Genomic DNA, 6,000 nt, shown 5'->3' with positions numbered 1-6,000 from the left:
GTTTTAAGTTAGGGCTAGTGGTCCCTGAAGAAGAAATTTCGTTATGAGCCTATTAGCACACATACTATGATTACCTAAATATCTGAATTAATTAAATTAATATTAATTTGTCAATTATTTAGCAAATAAAGTAATTATGTATTTATAATTGACAAATAAAACAAACATTAGACATAATTTGTTCTTCATTACTCATTACTTCGGGTTAAAAATAATTTTCAAAAATATAAAAAATTATAAAAATATTTTAAAACATATCTGAAATTTGATGTATGTATTATTATTTAAATATACTAATTATTTTTTGGGAAGTAAGACTTGGTGTATTTTGGGAACTAAGTACCTATTTAGCAAGAGAAGAAAATCATAAATATAAATTATGTGATAATAATAAATTATAATAAATAATATTAGTATAAAAATAAATACTATTAATCAACTTATTAATTCTTATTATTAATTAAATTACTTTTATTTATGGCCTTAATATTATTATTGTTATTATTCATTATTTTTAAAGTTATTATTATTACTATTAATAAATAGTAATTGAAACTAGACCAAAAACACCATTTCAAAAATATTAGAACCTATACTACATGTACACTCTATCATTTATATTAGATTCCTATTATTATTATTTTTTAAATAATTTTTACTAATAATATATTAATAAATGAAACTACACTTAATATTATTGATTGTTATACTAATTAATCACTATTAACTATTAATAATTTATTTGCTTAATAATTTAAATATTTCCTAAGTTTAAACTTAAGAAATCAAAATTGCAAGGGAGAGAAGAAGGAAGAAGAAGATAGACCGAGGAAAAAGAGGGGAGATATGGCGACTCGTATGAGAATATGTGGCTGCATAGGCCTGCCAGCGTTAGTAGAATCCATTATAGAGCTTGAAAGTTCTGCTGCATAGAAACAATCATCCGACATTTTGCCTTTAATTTCTCTCCCAAGAAGAAGCATTGAACCAAAATACCATTTTGGCCTTCTAGTTTTTTGTTGCTCGACTCTACTCCACTGCTCCATCGTTAACGTCAATATTTCAAGTTTCACGCAATATCGGTGGCTTCTCAGTTCCAAGATGGGCATCAGGGCGCAGCGATGGGTGACCTCCCTCCAGCGATAGTGCGATTAGATGCATTTATCTCTGAGGAAACTTTCTCACATTGGTGAAGCAATTAGCCACCTCAAAGATTTGAAGTATTACTCTATTCTGGGACGTTCCTGTTTTATCAGAGGGCCTACATAATTTTGAATTATCACCCTTTGGTTATAGCAAGATACATACCGGATTTACACTTTTGTTCAGATTCTAGATCATAAACTTTGTAGATCAAGGCTTCATCAGATACGCATATTTTATCTCATCAGCTGGATTAAGTTTTATACGTCATGCTATGCTTTAATCCTGGAGGATAAGTTATCGAAAGTTTTTTTCTAGTTGGCTTCTCATATCATTCCTTATGTCGTAAGTTCTGGTACTTGTTTTGGTATCTCAAAGTTTTTTTTTAGCAGTAGAGGCAACTTCGTCTTCGTTAGTGGATGGCTTATTTATGGAAGATCTCAACTAGACTTCCTTAAAATCGGAACCAGGATTAATCTATATCTGGCAACAAATTGTAATGTCTCTTTAAGCAACAAGTTTTCTTTAACAGTAGACTTTCATTGTTGTTTTTAGCAGCCAGATCATCATTTGTTACCACCAGGTAGCTTACTGTCTAACTTCCATCCAAAGTCTGAAACTAGCATTCATCTGCTTGGATTGTATCAGCTTATATTTTTGGAGTTACCTACATAGTCGGATTGTAACAGGTGATTATACAAGTTGTTGATTTGTTGAATTATTTTTGGAAACATATCTTGATCTTACTATTGATTTTCCATAAAATCCATTAGTATCTTGCATTTAATTTGGTGGGAAGAGAGTCTTTATTTTTTCGCTTCAATTATTGTTTTTAATCCAAGTTCACTATTGTCATGGATCATCTTAATTGTTGATCCTTCATTGGCATGAGAATTTTTTTGTTGGAAGTTACCATTTATGCTCCTTGGTATCTTGCCACTTTGGGAGGACGACAAACCAGCGCCTTACTTTATTTACAAGTATGTTTTAATCTACCTTGGTGCGTATATTTACTTTATCTAGTCAACCCAGTGAACCAGGATGCTCGTCTCTCTACTATCGAGGTGCACGAGATTTTGTGGAGTTAACTCGGACCGAGTCAACTCGCTTCAGGTCAGCATGACTCAGCCCAACTCACTTGCTTCCTACCTCGGTTATACGGGTACATGTCCCGAGTTCTATTCCTATTATTTTCGTGACTCGGCTATATTAGTCTACTACTTGACTCAGCTCGACTTGGTCCCTTGGCTCTAGCGTGATATTATGTGGAATTAATTTAGAACTTATTCCTTGGTCAACGTATTATTTGGTGTACAACCTTCTGATGGACTCGAAGTGGATTATTTTATGGGTCCTTGGATTTTCATTATTTGCTACGTGTTATTGGGCCCAAGCCCATCTTAGCTGCTACTATTGTACCTCTTTGGCTGAGACATTATTATTGAAGGATTTCTCAGTTGTTGATTCTTGTCAGTATTGGTTATTCTGATGAAGAAGAAAGCACATGGTGATCCCACAATATTATCTTCAAGGAGATTATGTTAGGAATTAGATGCCCTAATTCCAAACTAACGAGAGCAATAATAATAATCTCGGAAGAAGGAAAAAAAAACAAGCACGGAAAGCACAACAAGATTTATACAGGTTCCCCTCAAGGTGAGACTACGTCTTATTTTTCGCCTCCATAGTAATCCACTATGAAGATGACATAGTTTACAATAGAGATCACACACACTTACAAGTGGTTTTTCTCTAACCTCTTGGGCTACAACTCGAGGTGCTTCTCGGTATAAGATGATAAAACCCTAATAGTGATGCCTTCTCAATTATAAAGAGAAAATTAGGGCAACCGCATTACAAGAGTGAAATTTCCAAATTATCCTTAATGAAATAATAGTTAATATATCGTGGACCGAGCGGGGGCGATAGGGAGGGCTTCCAACTCCCACGGTGACCTGACCGCGCAGGTCGATCCATGACCAACTCAGTGTAGGGCATTAATTAGGCTTCACAACTTAACAGATTACCCGTTACCTCCCTCGATTGGCATTTATTACTCCTACCATTTGAGAGTCGGTGTCTTGTGGATGGACACGGTGATGGAAAAGTTTTATTAAACGTCTGAGCACTACATATAGACCCACTACCTACAGAAGATAGGAGTGTGCCCAACATCCAGCATAAGTTATTTGACTGGAGTATGAAGCGATGTCTTACGGCTATGAGTGATTTTACTCTTACTGATATTATGTTATCTGGACCTCATGGAAGAGACCGCCAACTTGAGGGGGAGTGTTGGAAAATATGGGGGATAACCATATTATATGGGAAGATCTTATACACCATTTGCAGCAAGTTGGTCGTTCATGATGTTCTCTCACTCCCAACTTGAGGGGAAGTGTTGGAAGATGGGCCGGAACCCACACGACCAAGGAATACCCACACATCTAATCGTGTTAGAAAATGGCTCAAACCCATAAGACCAAGGAAGGCCGACACATCCAAGAGATGTGGAAGATGGGCTTAAGGCCCACAGATCAAGGAGAAAGCCCACATAGTGATGACAAGATGGTAAATAAAGAGTCATCTCATAGAGATGTATTGATGTAATTAGTTTAAGTTCTAGGGGTATTATTATAATATTATAGTTTTATCAAACTATCAATTGAGCTTCAAGGGGAGGTTTAGGAAATAAGTCCATAACCTTTTCTTCCTCTTTTTTTTCACCCAAAGAGTCCCTCTTTTTTTTTTTCTCCATGAGCTAAATCCATGGAGTCCTAAAAATCAACAAGACTTTTCTTAGACTCTCTCAAACTAGAGTTTATAACTTCAGCTTGCAACGAAAAGGATTATTGGTCTTCAATGTTCTTTTGCCAAAAAAAATTCTTCATAGATACAAAAACTTCATCTTTATGCCAAAACTTCATCTTTTGTGCTTCCCCTTTCATGAATATTTTCTTCAAATAAAAATTATCACAACATGTGAAACAAAATACCTATTTTTTGTACTTCTTCTTCTACTTCTCCCCCTCAAGTTGGGGACAAAAAGGACGTAGAAACCCATCTTGGGCAAAACACAATATGGGAGAAGAAAATCACTTCTAGCCATATAACAAAGCTCCAAACACCAGCCAAAATGATCATAGTCTAAAACACACTTCACTCAATTTTAAAGGCGAAAAAACTGCCCAAATTTAGAGCTTAACAAAGAGACTACTCATTTTTAAGGGTAGCTCAAACACAAATCACCTGTTGGGTGAAGAATAAAAGACTTGACTCAGGTTGGATGTTGGGCACACTCCTATACTCTTAGGTAGAGGATCTAGGCATTGCTCTGAAGTGATAAAAAAACACAAGATGATCAACTGAAGAAATACTAAAGGAAAACAATTTTAACTACAAGGAGGCAACTATGCAACACTCATACTTCTTGTTGAATTTAGGACCCATGGTTAGAACCTCGAGCAAAGTAAGAGAGGGAGAGAAGAAGAAACAAATAGAGATAACCCAAGAAGAAAAGGGAGAGAGCCTTTAGGCTAAGAGAGCTTAGACGAATTGAGAAAAAAGGAGAGAGACTTGATGCTCTACCCCAAAGCCTAAACCCTTAACCCTAAACCCCAAACAAAGGGCCTCTATTTTTAGTTTTTGAGAGGATGTGTTTATAAAAGCTCTTAGGAGCACAAACTTTACATAAAAAAAGACATAAGTAGACATGTTCTCCTTGATATCTTTATGGGATGACACCTTATTTACTAGCATGCCACCTGTGTGGGCATTGGGCCCATCTTCTAACACTCCCCCTCAAGTTGGGGGTGAAAAAACATCATAAATGCCCAACTTGTTGTAAATGGTGGATATGATTTTGTGAGTGACTGGCTTTGTATGGATGTCTGCAACTTGTCCTTGTGAGGATATACGTATAAGGGATAATATGCTGGTTTGGAATTTTTCTCGTATAAAGTGATAATCCACTTCTATGTGTTTTATTCTTTCATGGAAGACCAGATTTGAAGTGATATGGATCACCGCTTGATTATCCCAATGTACATCCATAGACGCTCCTTTATAGAATCCTAGTTCAGTAAAAAGGGACTTGATCCATAGAAGTTCACTAACTGTGTGTGTCATGACCCTGGACCTTGCAACTAGGGGTGGCATCGAGCCAAGCTGAGCCCGAACCTGCCTATGTTCGAGCCGAGCTTGATTTAAATATTTCAAAATCGAGCTTGAGCCCAGCCCAGCCTCGAGCCTAAAATTTTAATGGAGCTCGAGCCCAATAATTTTAATCGAGTTCGAGCTTGAGCTCGAGCCGAATTCGAGCTCCAACATACATTTAAAACTTTGCATAAAATACATGTCAAATAAATTGTAGATAAAATTATGCATACATTTTACATAAATTAGGGCATGACCACTACAAAAATTTGGGCATGACCTCTGTTGAATTTATGGAAAGAGAAATACTTCATTGACTTATTATAATCAGAGTACATGAACCTCCATTTATAATAGAGGAATGTAGTAGAGTCCAACTACAATTAAACTACATTTGTCCCAATTACACCCAAACTCTAACACTTAAAGATAAGTCCTAACATAATTAAACAACCCAATATAAATAGAAGACTAACATGACTAAAACACCTTTAAAATAAAACTCTTCTGTGAGACCTGCTTCCATAATTATGGCCCTATTAGACTTCTTATTGTGTAAAACTTCTTATGCCACCTCACATGATCATGGTGGGTCCCATATTTTATGGGTTTGGTCCCATCTTCCAACTCTCTTGGATATGTGGGCCTTCCTTGGTCTTATGGGCCTAGGCCCATCTACCAACATACTTGGATATGTGGGCC

Source organism: Aristolochia californica, unplaced genomic scaffold (assembly GCF_029961685.1).
Source record: "Aristolochia californica isolate CCGP_79_NKW_82.1479 unplaced genomic scaffold, dmAriCali1.0.hap1 SCAF_1, whole genome shotgun sequence".
In the NCBI taxonomy this organism is placed as follows: domain Eukaryota; kingdom Viridiplantae; phylum Streptophyta; class Magnoliopsida; order Piperales; family Aristolochiaceae; genus Aristolochia; species Aristolochia californica.
The sequence above is the reverse complement of the archived record's forward strand: the minus strand, read 5'-3'. Positions refer to the sequence as shown.